The sequence below is a fragment of the Balaenoptera musculus genome, chromosome 4 (assembly GCF_009873245.2).
Source record: "Balaenoptera musculus isolate JJ_BM4_2016_0621 chromosome 4, mBalMus1.pri.v3, whole genome shotgun sequence".
Taxonomy (NCBI): domain Eukaryota; kingdom Metazoa; phylum Chordata; class Mammalia; order Artiodactyla; family Balaenopteridae; genus Balaenoptera; species Balaenoptera musculus.
The window spans coordinates 83,842,327-83,857,572 of record NC_045788.1 but is presented as its reverse complement, the minus strand read 5'-3'; the positions used below and the strand labels follow the sequence as shown (position 1 = coordinate 83,857,572).

The 15,246-nt window shown below is 34.0% G+C and overlaps 1 protein-coding gene across 1 annotated transcript in view; it reads right to left on the bottom strand.

Annotated features, from left to right (window-relative positions):
* ZBTB20 (zinc finger and BTB domain containing 20) overlaps window positions 1-15,246 on the bottom strand; it is a 785,132-nt gene that overhangs the window by 431,152 nt on the left and 338,734 nt on the right. The gene's annotated exons all lie outside the window — the stretch shown is intronic.

Here is a 15,246-nt window from a genome sequence, read left to right as displayed (position 1 = left end):
ATCAGTTACTTAGTATAAGTTTTCCAATAAACACCCTTTGATTATGCATTTAGATCTTCAAAGTGGGTAGACTTACACAGCCCTTCCTACACAGGCAAATTACGTAGGTAAAACATGTAAAGTTAATATTTTCTTCTTTGATGCAGTTTAGTGAATTTTTAAAAATCTGTAATGAATAAAACCAGACTTTAAATTCTGGATAAAAATGTTCTACATCAATGACTAGCATGATGTGTCTTGGTTACAGATTACTGTATGTTTTTTTTTCTTAATAAAATGGGATCTCCATCAAATACATAGATAGATCATAGAGTCTTCCCATAGGAACCTTTAAGATCATCTAATCCAATTGCTCATTTTACAGATGAAGAAACAATATGTGAGTGTTTTAATAAAGCATACTTTACTATTTGCATTGAGACAAAAAGGATGTTACATGAAGAGAGAAACAGAAGAGACTTAAAAGTAGAAGGTTGATGAAGGAGAAGAAAAAGAAAAGAGAAGAGCTTTTTCAGTGGAGCAGAGCACTAAGCAGAGATGCATTTTCTAATATGCATCCAAGTCTTTGCTGGCTTAAACATTACAAAGATGGTAGCATCCATATTTTAAAGAATTGCTTAGATTATTAACATATAAACAGTTTAGACAGATTTACCTCTAGGGAATCACATAACTTATCATAAATAAACAAACAAGTTCTGTATTTCTAACATGTAACTGTCCATTCATTTATTCTGCATATCACCTCTCACTTCCCCAGCATATATGCAAATTGAAGGGAAATACAAAGAGCATTATTAAAATCTATTTTAGGATAAAGATTATCCCCCCACAAAACAGAAAATGTGAATACTTTTTAGAGTTATATAAAGATAAGTTCTGATTTGGATACTTGCTACTAGGAACTATGTGAACTTGTTAAAAGTGTAAGGCTCTGGAATCAGATTTCCTGGGACTGAATATTGACCTTGCCACTTAGTTGACTTTGGGCAAATTTATTCCTCTCTGTGCCTCAATTTCACACCAGTAAAATTAGATAACAATAGTGACTATTTAAAAGAGCAGTAGTGAGGGTGGAATAATAGAACTTTACATATAAATCTCTTAGAACAGGAACTGGCACATAGTAATTACTCAATAAATAGCTGTTACTACTAATATGTACAAGCCTGTGAAACACTTTCAGGGGGGTAAGGGTATTCTCATTAATGAGACTTGTTTAAGTATTCTGTCTTTCAATTTGTGGCCTAATTTAATTCATACCAATATTCCATCTCAGCATGAATAATGTAGTATGAGGAAAAGCCTCAGTTTGGTTTACTTAGATGTGTTTGAGACAGGGATTATCATCCTTTTAAAAGGAATAAACTAAAAGGCTGCATCTGGTTCTGACTTAAAGCAACTGAGAGGTAACTCTTAAAAGGCAAAGGAGAAAATGAGAGAGCAGGAGAGGCTTAGCAGGATGCATATATTGTCTGATGCTGTGGGGAACATGAGAGAACACTCTAAGAGGAAAGTGAAGGTGCAAATGCCCCCCTTATATGACCCCACAGTCTCTTATGCAGGTCTCAAAGTCATTAACCTTCTACTATGTAATTATTTGTTTACTTATTTTTTTTTCCGATTGTACAGTGATCCAATTGAGGACAAAAATTGTTCCATTCATTTTTGTTCAACAGTTGCTCAGTAAAATATTCACTGAATAAATGAGAACTAGTTAATTAATAACAACTACTACAATGGGGGAGGCTAGTTAGCAGTCCCTAAAAGAAGAGCTAAGACTCTCATAGACACTCCTATTCAATGGAGGGAAATGTTGAGGTAGAAGTGACTGGCCATGGATCTGGCAATGGATCTGTGATCTCCGTGCTGGGGATAAATGTTCTCAGTAAGAATAAAATATTTTTGAAGTCTTAACTTGTGTAAGTTTTGTGAGTTTTCTTCCATAACTTCCGTTAAAAAAAATCACAAATATTTGAGAATCTACTATGCAGAACTTTACAACGCAGAAGAACTAACTGCAATGTGGGGAGCAAATGTAACCAGACTAATAAACCATGGCAAAAATCTGAAAGTAAATTCAACAAGGGTCCCAGACAATGTGTTGTGGAAGATCAGAGAATAAGTAAGTACTTATAGCTGGGGAAATAAAGGTAATTTTAGTAGAGAGGGTAATATCTCAATCCTGATGCAAATACTTAATATAAATCTGTGAAAACAGAGCATTATATCTTTAATTTGGAAATTGATTGATGTGCAGATGTTAGTGGAAATATCTGTGAATGAATGACATAAACATCAAAGGCATTCCTTTGTAATTGTATGAAACTCAGAGTATTAATATATAGTTCATGGCTATTAGTTGATATATATGTCCCTGAAATGGCAATAAGTCTAAGTAAATAAAATAATAATAGTGCCCCTTAGAAAATTCATCCATTTGTGAATATTCATTCATTCAACCTAACGTGAGGACCTACTGCATCTCAGATTTTGAACTGTGCTGAGTACGTTGGATAACATGTGTGGTCAAGATGGAATAGGTGTTGTGTCCAAGAAGTAGATTCAGACAATTAAATTAATAACTACAACATGATGTATTCTATGTTAGATGAAGAAGTGGATGTTATGGGAATGCATATTTGTAAGCGATTTTACTTTAACTCATTCCAGAAATATGGCAGAAATATATTTGGACAAATATAAAATGCTAGTGGTTTTTACTGACCTTGAATTTCTTCTGACTTGGTCTCATTTAAATCTACAGAGTAGATTGCCACAAGTGGGTCTTTTGCACGCTGCTTGCTACTCAAAATTTTGCCTTTTGAACAACCTATCTAATTATGGATATATCAAGCAGAAAGAAATTTATTTTCTTAATTTCTTTAAGACTCAACATGGCAGCATTTTTCCTACCTCAGGGTTTTGGTGTTTTTTTTTCTGTTAAGGTACATCTTTTATCATAAACGATAGCAACCTCAGGAAGATGACTGTGATAATGTCTGAAACAGAAAAAAATCTGCTCTCTTTTGTGAGATTATATCTACAGGCCTGCGAAAAGTAAAATCTTCCTTGGACCAGTAAATTGAACAAACATAACACAGGAGTCACAGAGGAAGCAATTACAGGCAACATCAATTCTTATCATTTTAATAAGTAAAGGTTTGAACTGGTCTTTTTGTTGTGATTCTTCTTCAAATCCAAGCCATAACCTATTCCCTATACCAAATATTTCCCCCCAAATTGTCAACCATACAGTGAGTCTGTCTTAGAAACCAAAATTCTGGATTTATTAAAGCAGAAAACATACTGCCTTCCTTCATTTCAACTCTGAGCAAGGAATAAAACTGTCTTCTTGTTTTTCTTTGCATGAAAAGTATAGTTAACTAGAGCTGCCACAGTCTAGAGAACTAACAGAGTAAAATACTAAATGATCCAATACATAGGGCATTTGTCTCCCTGGATTTCATCTAGTTCAGCATCATGGCTTTGTAGTCTAAGCAATAGATGAAGAGCATCAATAAACTGGGCAAATAATGTTTTATGCGAATAGCATAGAAAAGAATGGACAAAAATACAGTTCACCATTGCACAGAATACAATTAAATATTGTATTGTATTGTTAAAAAAATAACAAATAGCAGCTGACTCTCAACCCGATCATAGAAATGAATGTGATCAGTTCAAATAGTCTTAAATATGGTAAAAATGTCCTTAGGATATACAGGATGAGAGAACAAAATGGTCTCTCCCTCATCTGTTGGACTCAGGGCCGGTGTGCTGCGTGGCGGTCATTTAAGTGCTCTGTTTTTATTCCTATCAATACTATAAATTATGCATGCATGTTTGTATTTTAGAAGTACATAATTTTTTTGGATTAACTCGTGGAGCTATTGTAAAGAAGGATGAACAAATCATGCTGAGAAATGAGAATGTGAATAAATGCCAATTCTTCCCCAGATCTGAGATGAGATACCCTCACTCCTATTGTGAGAAAATGAAAGATAGGATGTGAATTAATCCCTTCCCTTTAGGATACCCTACTAATTAAACACATTGACACTAATTATAACAATAAGTAACAATTTTTGAGCACTTACCATGTGCAAAGCAGTGTTATAATCATTTCATATATATTCTCTTATTTAACGCTCACAACAACACTATATTACATATAAGAAAACTTGAGACAAAGAAGTGAAATAACTTGTTTAAGATCAACAGGCTAATAGAAGGTGGAGTTAGGATTCAAACCAGACACTCCAGAGCCCATACAATATTAGAATATTCTGAACCAAAGAGATGAAAGGGATCTAACCAATACCTTGGGAATATCATTCAGCTTTTCTCAATTTTAGGTCCTTCATCTAGGACAGGGGTCAGCAAACTTTTTTTATAAAGAGCCAGATCATAAATATTTTAGGTTTTGTGGGTCAAGCGGCAATATCAAGAACGCTATATTATGTGGGTACTAATATAACAAGAGAGAAAACAAATCACACTATATATTTTTAATAAAAATTATTTAAAATATTTAATTTAAAAATTTTAATTTTAAATAAAATTATTTAAAATAAATCACATTGTTATTTTATTAACAAAATTTAAAATATAATAATAATTAAGTCTTTTTTTTTTTTTTTTTCCAATACAGGTCTCCTAATGACAAGAACAGAATTCTTTTTTAGAGCATAACATAGTGCTTAGCTGAGGTTCAAAGACAGTGTCCTTATCATGAAATCAACTGCAAATGTTCATCTGTAAAAATCATTCTTACCTCACTGGCCATACAAAAAACAAACAATAAGCTGGCTTTGACTCACAGGCCATAGTTTAGCAACCCCTTATCTAGAAAACAAAGTTACTGTACTAGATGATTTCTGAGAACCCTTCCAATTTCAAGATTTTATGGCACTATCTTACTTTACAAGTATAATAATTTTGATTTTTCAGTGTCTTCAGTACAGTTAGATAAGAAGTAAAATCTAAAAGCCCTATACTCTATATATGCTAATAATTAAATGAATAGACGCATGTAACTACAGCATCAAATATTTATATCTGCCTTGCAGACTATTGTTTTCTTAATTTTCTTAGGACAATTTATATTTTATTGCATTTCCACGGGTCCCTTTGAATGTCATCATAGAGGAAAAAGCTTTCTGTTGATAAAGCATTTAAGTGGTATGTTAGAGGCAGGGAGACAATCAACATAGCCTTACAGTGAAATAAGAAAAGAGTAACTACGACATACCGATAGTTTCCCTACTAAAGGGAATTGTTTACCTGATTTAATTCTGTGGTTCTATACTAACATTTGGTACCTTAAACTAATAGTATAAATTCATACTTCACATAAATTGGCATTGGATTTGCAAACTGTGACTTCTATATTGCTTTATTATTATTATATTGTTGTTGTTATTATTATTGAAACTCCTATGGTTAGTCATGGGAATTTCTCAAGAAACTTCTAGATTCCCTGACAGTTTTCATAGGAGGTTGTAAAAACAGAGGGCTTCCAGCACACACAGAATCTTTTCAACACACAAATATGTAGTTTTCTTGCCCTTACATAAGCAAAAATATCAAGAACTTACTGTCGCACATTTATTTACACTTAAATACCTATTTTCAAAAAAAAAAAGAATTAAAAAGTCGATCTATGATATTTGAGGTCGAATGTCATATGATTTATCAGTTCTTTAAGGTATAATTGAACACTTCTGTAACAGTCAAAGTAACAGATAATTAACAATTCTGGATGACTTTATAGAAACTTACAGAAGAAATATGTTTTCTGGTTTCTGATGCAAAGATCTATAAAATAGTGTTATTATGCAAATTCCTTGGTGGTCCTAAATAAGGTTGACCCTAGCAAAATTGCTAAGTCTCCAAAAAGGCTTACTTTCCCCGAATTCTGTTTTATATTTTCCCAAAATACTACATTTTATTTTCCTAGGTAAGAGTGAATCAACAAATCAATTAATGCTATTTTGTTCTTCCAAGGCAACATTTTAAATTCTGACAGGGGTTTTTTCAACTTAATTTTTTTTTTTATTTGAAACTACTGAAAACTATCCCATTCACCCACAGACAAATACAAAATGAAGTTAAAAAAATTACAAACAATCCCACCACTTAAAAATAAATTTTAACAAGAATGAAAGAAACCCCCTCTGTCACTGCAATCTTCCTCAGTCACCCTCTAAGATAACCAGTTTGGAGTGCATTCTCCCCATTCTTTGTGACAGTTGTAGTTCACTTGTATCACTGTAAGATAAGACAATTACCTATATTAAACCTAAAACTTTGTAATTTAAACTTAACATATATTATGTAAAATTTCAGGGCAGTATATATGGATCTATTTTATGCTTTGTAAAAGATAGATATAGTCTAATGTAATAATATGTTAAACCATTTATCTTTTGATGGAAATCTAATATGTTTTGAAATTTTTGCTACTTTGAATAAAGCTGCAATGAAAATTGTTGTAATATATGTGCAAGTATTTCTTATGGAAAGATTACTAGAAGTGGCTTGCTGAATATTAAGATATATTCCTTTAAAAAGCTTTTTTTGAAGGCAATTTCTTTAAACATTAAAAAATCAAGCAAATCTGTTAATAAAGTAATTACCATTATTTAGTTCCTAACATTCTAGGCAGTGTGGCATGCCCTTTAAATGCATTCATACATTTCAATATATGAAATTTATTATATATAAAAATTCTGATGGTCCAATTCTGAAGGACCTTAATTGTCACACTTTGGAGTTGGGTTACACTTCTACGAGCAATGAGGAGTCATTGAAAGTTTCTGAGTAGGGGAATGACCCATCTCCCTCATTCAGAATAAATCATTTCTAGGAAGGCAAGAGAGGAAAGAGACCCATCCAGTTGGTGGAGACATATTAAATGGTATCTAGAGGGCATGGGACCAGACAATGGAGAACAATCCTTGCAAAAAGCTAAACTTCTTCTGCACCCAAAAGTGAAGAAGCATGGCAGCCTTAACAGGAGATAAGCATCATCCTTCAAGTATTACCTGTCAGACAATGACACTTGATCAGGGCAAGAGTAGGTTAAGGGTGTGCTTTCCCATCCTGCCTATTGTTTCCAATGGCTCCGGATAACCACTATTAAATTGGAAAATGTGGAGATGAGGAGAACACCGGGCCAGTTAAAAAAGAAACACAGAGTTTCCATGTTTAAAAACTATCCAGTTGAGAATTTTGCTGTGGTTACTCACATATGGAAATGGCCTGAAACAAATGGACCAGAAGCCAGCTAAAGTTCTGAGGAAACTGTATTGCCAAAGATAATAGAATAAGAAAAAAAGATGAGATACAGCATTAACTGGAGCAGGCCTCTTCCACCAGGATGGTGCTATTCACAGAGATGGGGTGGGGAATCAAGATCTCTTACTCAATTTAAGGTGCCTACCGGACCTCCAATGTAGACAGCAAGTAAATGGTTCTATTTCTATGTCTAGAGCTCAGGTGAGAGATTAAGGTCAGACCTGAGATAAAAATTTGGGGGTCATAGACATATAAATAGTACTTAAAGCTATTGGATTGCAAGAGCTCCTCTAGGATGTATAATGGACCAGAGAAGGAGGAGCTAACAAAAGTGACTAGTCAGTGAGGTAGGAGGAAAATCAGGAGAGTGTGAGGAGTGTGAGGTCATAGAAGCCAAGGGGTGACATTATTACGAAAAAAAAGGATTATTTCACATTTTGAAATGCTTCTGAGCAGCTGAGTAAAATGAGAGTATGCCTCTGTATCAGGGTATAGACAATGTCCTGCAGCAAGGATGCATAGTAAACAAATTAGTTAATTATGTTACATTGTGATATTAAAGTCCATCTTTGTTAAGAATAATAAAAATGTTGCCTTTCTTGCCATACTTAGTAGCTAGATGTAAATCCTGGAAAGACAGTGTTAGTTTTTAATTTTTAAGCTGGTAGGAATTTTAGAGATCATCTAGGCCAACTTTCTAATCTTATGGACAAGGAAATGAATTTGGAGAGGTGGAATGATTGCTCGAACTCCAAAACTGCAAAATGGCACAAGTGGGGCTGTGATGCCGGTCTCCTAACTCAGGACAGGACTCTTTTCTCTAAAAGAAAACGTGTGTTCATTGACATAAATTTGTTTTCATTTTTCCAAAATGTTATTTTAAAGTGGAGACCAAGACCCATTCAACACCTGATGTGCTGATCTCAAACAATTTTATTTCAGCAACCACATTCTCAATATAATTTGCCTCAACATTAGAAGTACAAACAGAACTATAACTTGATATTTTTCATATCACCCTTTCCTAATGTACCACGTATTTTTCACCTAACTGGTTGAGATATGGCAAGTGTTCAACAAATGTGTGTTGAATGAATACATTAATTTTGTTATACCTCATATCTAGAATTTACGTAGGTACATACTCTATTTCAATCTACATTAGAATTTCATATAAACAGGTGATCTTTTTTAGATCTTCAAGAAAGAGATTTCTGAAAAATTAAATTAATGCACTATCATAGAGAAAAATAGCAATTCTGGGAAGAGGAGGGTAAAACAAACAGTATCAGAAATATAAAAATAATAGACCATATTTTGTTTCCTGTGGAAAAACATACATAGGAGTAGAATATCTCTAGAAATGAGTCAGGAAAGATGATGAACCCAGAATCACATTTTCATCTATAGCTTTAAAAAATGTAGTTAAAAGAAAAAAAAAAAAAAAGTGTTTCCACTACACACCTATTACAATGACTAAAATAAAAAATATTAACAATACCAAGGGTTGTCAAGGATGTGGAGCAACGGGAACTCTTATACATTTCTGGTGAGAATGCAAAATGGTATAGCCACTCACTCAGCAAAACTGTTTGGGAGTTTCTTATAAAATTAAACATACATATTACATCTGACCTAGCAGTATGACTCCTAGATATTTACCCTAGAGAATGAAAACTATGTTCACACAAAATCCTGTACACAAACGTTTATAGCAGTCCTATTCATAATTGCCCCAAACTGGAAAATAAAAAACAAAAACACAATGTCTTTTGATGGGTGAACGTATAAACAATCTGTGATACATCCATACGAAGGAATAATATGAAGTAATAAAAAGAAACAAACCATTGGCACAGGCAACAACATGGCTGAATTGTAAATACATTACGCTGAGTGAAAGAATCCAGTCTCAAAAGGTTACACACTATATGGATCCATTTATATGACAGTTCTCAGAAAGACAAAACTATGGGGATAAAGAAGAGATCATGGTTGCCGGGGGGTTGGTGGATAGGGGAGGGATAAAGGGATAGCATAAAGGAGTTCTTCTGGGTAATGGAACTGCTCTGTACCCTGATAGTGATGGTGGCTGTTACAAAAATCTATACATGTGTTAAAATTTACAGAACTTTAAACCAAGAAATTTATGAGTCAATAAAAATGTTCAACATTTTCAGGAAAATAAAAAAAAAAAACAAAACCACTGGCTCACATATTGAATTACTGGAAAAGTATGGACTCAAACAAAGCCAAGGTTTCTCCTACCTAGAAGATAATTTGGTAAGAGATAGTGCTGTTGGTAAAAGAGAAACCTGTAGCTCTGCCTCTGCCATCAGTTAATGAAAAATGAGGATTCTAATATAGCTTTAAGCATTTAATAATAATCCTGTTTACTTAAAATCTGGTCTCTGTAGTTTATTACAGTCATTACTGTTTGAGAATCAAGGATAATACCAGCACTTGGATTTTATAAGTATGACTGGCCTCAGTAGCAAAGTAAAGACTATTACTTAAACTAAAAAGTTATTATATTTCATAAAACCCTAATGATTCTGTGAATAGACTACTCAGTTCAATTGTGCTGTCTAACCCTGTAGCTGCAATCCATTTTCACTGAAATTTAAGTTTTCAAATGTACATTTCTTTTTAAAATTGTGGTTAAATCTATATAACATAAAATTTACCATTTTAACCATTTTTAGGTACACAGTTCAGTAGCATTAGGTACATCACTATTATTGGCAACTATCACCACCATCCATCGGCAGAACTTTTTAATCTTTCATACTCTGAACGCATTAAACAATAACTCTCCACTCTTCCCTCCTCTCAGCCCCTGGTAACCTCTATTCTACTTTCTGTCTCTATGAATTTGACTATTCTGGTACCTCATACAAATGGAATCATACAATATTTGTTCTTTGGGGTCTGGCTTATTGCACTTAGCATACTGTCTTTAAGGCTCATCCATGTACTTACTGTGTGTCAGAATTTCATTCCTTTTTAAGGCTAATATTCCATTAAATATGTTTACACCACATTTTGTTTATCCATTCATCCAGCAATGGTCATTTGAGATGCTTCCACCTTTTGACTATCAATTTTACACCCCTTTGACATTGTTGTCAGCCACCATTTATTTCCCCACAAATCAGACTCAAGGCATATTCTGGTATCGTTGAGCAATGTATGACATTTCATTTTCAATACAGGTTTAAAGAGGACTCTTAAAATTTCATTAACTATACTTAGTTTCTAATTAATTATGGTAAAAGCAATTCTATGTATATCAAATTTTTGTTCAAGTTTGGTCATTAGCTTAATGTGTGTGCTTGTGTGTGTCACATGCATGTCTGTGTGATAATACATAGATACAGCTGTATTATGCATAATGTTAAAACTTTATTATTGCCTGGTTAGGAAAGTAGTCATTATCCAGAAAAAAAATGGTTTTCCAGTGTGAAGAAGCATGTTAAACTTAACTGAACTGAAAATTTTGAGATGAAATAAGAGTGTGGCTCCTGTAAGGGTCTAGCATTGTAGCTAAACTCCACCCCTGACCAATTAAAACAGAACATCTAGGGTGAGGTCAATGCATTGGTATGCTTTTCTTAAACTTCATAGGAGATTTTAATGTGCAGCCAAGATTAGGAATCTCTGAGCTGGAGAAAGAGTTCCTGAGTCAGGGGGAGTAAACAAATGAAAGTAACTGTAAAAGGCAGTTTGGGTCTAAAGCGCAGAGGTGAGGAAAGAGAAATTTAGAATTGTAAATGACAGAAGAACCATTCCAACTGGCAGAAATTAAGTAGCCTTTTAGTTAAAAGCAGAAGAGCAGAAGAGGTGTCAATTATAAGGATAATTGACATTTAGATTTTAAAGAGCTACAGAACCTAAACTAGAACATAAGCTATGAAAATGGTCTAAGGACTTCATTAGACCTTAGAGAGATACAAGGTGAGAATAAGATAAAAAGGTGAGCCATAAGGTGAGAATAAGATAAATAGGTAAAATATTTAGAAGACCAGGAGATACAGAGTTTGGGCTATATCAAGTCTCTTGACTGTGTGTAGTTTTTTTTCTCCATTTAAACGTTTGTACCATCTGAGCTTTATAAGTGGAACATGAAGTAATTTCTCATTTAAGTAAACATTTATTTTATATAGAAAAGCATGGTTTGAATATATCCATTGACCTGCCTTGCTTCTCTTGACTATTCTTTCCTGAAGTGACAAGTGTTCTGTTTGCGTTATATTAATCCATCCCCGGTAATTAGATAATGAACCATCTACCTCACAACCTCCTTCTCCCAGTCACTCCACCAAAGCTCAACGGCTATTTGAGCATTAAAAATGACCAGAATATTACACTATAGTAGCATCTCTAAAGAAAAAAAAATTCTCAGCAAGAATATCATGTCACTCAAATTTGAAATGAAATCTCTTCATTATAAGAGATGCAACCATTAAAATTATTTCATTGATTAAAACTAAACAAACTAAAAAGGCAGGATATTGCAAGAGCACTTTTCCTTTTCTTTTTCTTTCTTGCCATTTTGGAAAACGAAAAGAATGGAAGAGAAATGAACAATAACCACCTAGAAATAAACACTTAATATTTTATACAAGTTTTGTATCTTGCTTTTATCCCTTGACATTATATAAGCATTTTCTTATCTGATTAAAATCTCTTCACAAACATTATTTGTCTTTCTAACCACACCTCTATTGTTTGTCACCTTTCTAGCTAGAGTGACTGTTCTCACCAGACTATTGAGGCTCAGGTAGGAGTCACATAAGATAAACAAGAATTCATGTTTTTTCTGCATAAATTCTTTAAACTGAAGGCATAGGGCAAAGAAGTGAACCTACAACTTTGCGTAAGCTTGCCATGATCAGCTGCCTTTTGACTTCTTCAGTCCCCTAGAGTTAAGAGACACAAAAGTAATTGCGAGCATATTCTAAAGGGAGTTTCCCACAACTGTAAATGGTTCACTCTGAGTCAGCACTCTCTAAAAGGAAGGAGTGGACAGCTGACTGGCTGGAAGTGCCAAGAAGACCCAACCCACCCAGGATTGGACTCATAAGGGACCAGGGAAGATTTGTGCAGATGTAGAGAAAGTCTGGGGTATCAAAATATATTTTATTTTTTCCTTCATGCTTCCTAATCCCATAACCAATCACCTTCTTCCACTCTTGTACCCTCTCTCCTTTTTTTATTTGAGAGGAGGATATTCTTTCTTTCTCTTTATCCCTTCCCTCTCCTAGTCCCCAGATCCCTTCTTTTCTCTCCCTTCTTTTTCTTAAAGCCTTTATCATAACTGACTATAATATGAAGTAAAGTACATCTGTTTAGCTGTGGTTATTATACTACAACTTTCCTGTATTTTTAAGTTAGCTTATGGTACCTCTGCCCTTTATCCATAAAGGGTGAGTCATTGTCAGGACTACTCTATGATGGAATCTAGAATGTACTGATTCTGAGAAATACAGTACCTCAGATTGTGCAGTCCTCTCTTGCCTGATTCCAATTCAGATGTTCTGCCCACCTCATTGGCTGAAGTCTATTCAAGCATATTCTAAAGGGGACCTCTGATGTTTGTTTTTAACCTAAGGCTTCTGGGTCTGCTCCTTCAATTACTTAAACTTCTATGAATTTTCTGTTGGGAATAGAGTCCTGAAAACTTATCTTGCAGAAGGTTTATTTATTTGTTTATTTTTCCTCAGTGAGTGAGAGAAATAGAAGTCAGAAAGTCTAGTGAGATTTACAACAGAAAGAGAAGAATAAGTCAGATCCAGCAAGGAATTTGGAAGTGAGCAGAAAAATTAATTGACCTGGGCCAAGGAGAGTTAGTGAGGGCTCTTGAAGAGGAGAGTGAGGAAAAGGTAGAGAAACATTGGGGGTATCTATAATGGAGAGATATACTGTGGATGAAAGAGATGACAAAAAAGAACATTAAGTTTTATTTTTTCTGCATTGCAGGTTATATATTCAGAGAAACTATAGTAAAGAATCAAATTACTTTTAATAACTTTTGCTTGCTCAACTATTATTCCTTTGTATGTGGTTCCAGTCATGAACCTGTATCATGAAAAGGCTCAGTTTTACATACACACACACACACACACACACACACTGTGCTTGTTAACAAGAACCAATACCATCATTTTTTTCATGTTTGTGTTCATATAAACACACAAATATATTTACTCATAAATATTTATTATCCTGAAAATTTGCTCTTTCACCTAATAAATTATGGTCATCCTTCCAGGTCGATAGCAATAGATATAATTCATTCTTTCCCTAATGGCTGTATAATCTTCAATAACAACTGTACATATCACATGGTATTCATGTAGTCAAATTAATGAATGCAGTATTCTTTTTTTAAAGCAAATTTTACTAAAATTTTACTAAATTTTTACACAGGATACTCAACAAACACTTACTGAATACCTATCTGGTGCCAGTTTTAGTGACTGAGAAAATTAGTTAATTACCCATGGTTCTTTCCCTCAAAAGAAAAAAAAAAAATCAGTCCAATGTGGGAAGTAAAGCAGTTTAAAAATATTTTTTTAACTTGAGAGAATCAGAGAATTTATAATAAAGAATGGTTTAAAAATAAATCTTTAAAAGAAGTAATTTATTACTGGCAATTTATTCTTAGTCATTGTTTCCAACATATGAACAGTACTGAGCAGCAACAGGGTACTTCTCTGTAAGGCAACTCAAGAAACAAACTAATTTCTAACCACTAAGAGCTCGGATAAAGCACCTTACTCCTGAGACCTCAAAGTGATTTATAATTCTACTAATACTTTTACTGTGATAGTAATACATGATATTTATGAACCATCTTTATTCCGTGGAACTCTAAATATCATTTGACTTCTTTGCATAATGTCTGTAAGATAGAGAAAAGTGTCCCCTACAGATAAGGAAAATGATCTTAACACAAAGCTGTTCGACAATGCCTGAATCAAGTCTCTAGATAGTTAGCCCCTTGCTCCTTCCTCTCAATTACACTGGCTGTCTCTCTGGTGGTAACTGCAATGATTATGTGGATAGTATTATGTCATCAATCAGAGTCTTGTATAGCAGGATAGAGTCAGTTCTTATTTAAAAAACAAGAGCTTTACATGCAAACTATTTCTCTGTCTGATAAAAGGACTTACACATAAAACTCTGCTGACACGTTTTCTAGGTGAGATGAATCTAAGTTAACTAACTGAACAACCAGTCTAATTGGTCCCTCCCACTTTCCAGTCCTACAAGAGGATAAGACAACTGTAGCGTTAAATGTGTAACCCAGGCTCACAGCTATTCCTGGCAGCCCTAATCCACAGAGGAAAACAGAACTCAGTAACAACAATGACCATGATAACAATGTTAGACATATACTGGTTATTGATTATTTAATAAAGTTTTACAATGTTCAAATAAGGTAAACAAAGAACAGTTCAGTAAAATTGTAGCAAAGGTTAAGCAAATTTCATATGGTTAAGTTAGTGCAATTGCAAATAAGTAAACGACTTTGTCAAAAATCTAAATCTTCTACTACTTGGTAACTATTATTTTCCTGTATCTCTGAAGACATTTTGTCATAAGAAGTTTATAATCCTGAGAATCTGATATTAATCAGAAGACTGACTTCATTCTGTATTCCATTTCTCATGACCTCCTGAAAGAATGTCAGTTCAGCATGGCCTCCTTCCTTTGCCAGTTGATTCAAAGAATGGTGCTTTCAAATTGCCATTTGGGATATATGAAGCAGTGCATTTGGAGCCAATGTGCTGCAACCTGAAGTGTAACACTCTTTATTGTTCTTGAGAAACGTGTGCCTAATTCCCTGGAAATTTACTGTTTCAAAGAGTCACAAGTCTCCTGATTGCTTCTCATCAGTCTTGAGGAGATTAGATAAGCTTCCTCCCTCTTACAAAA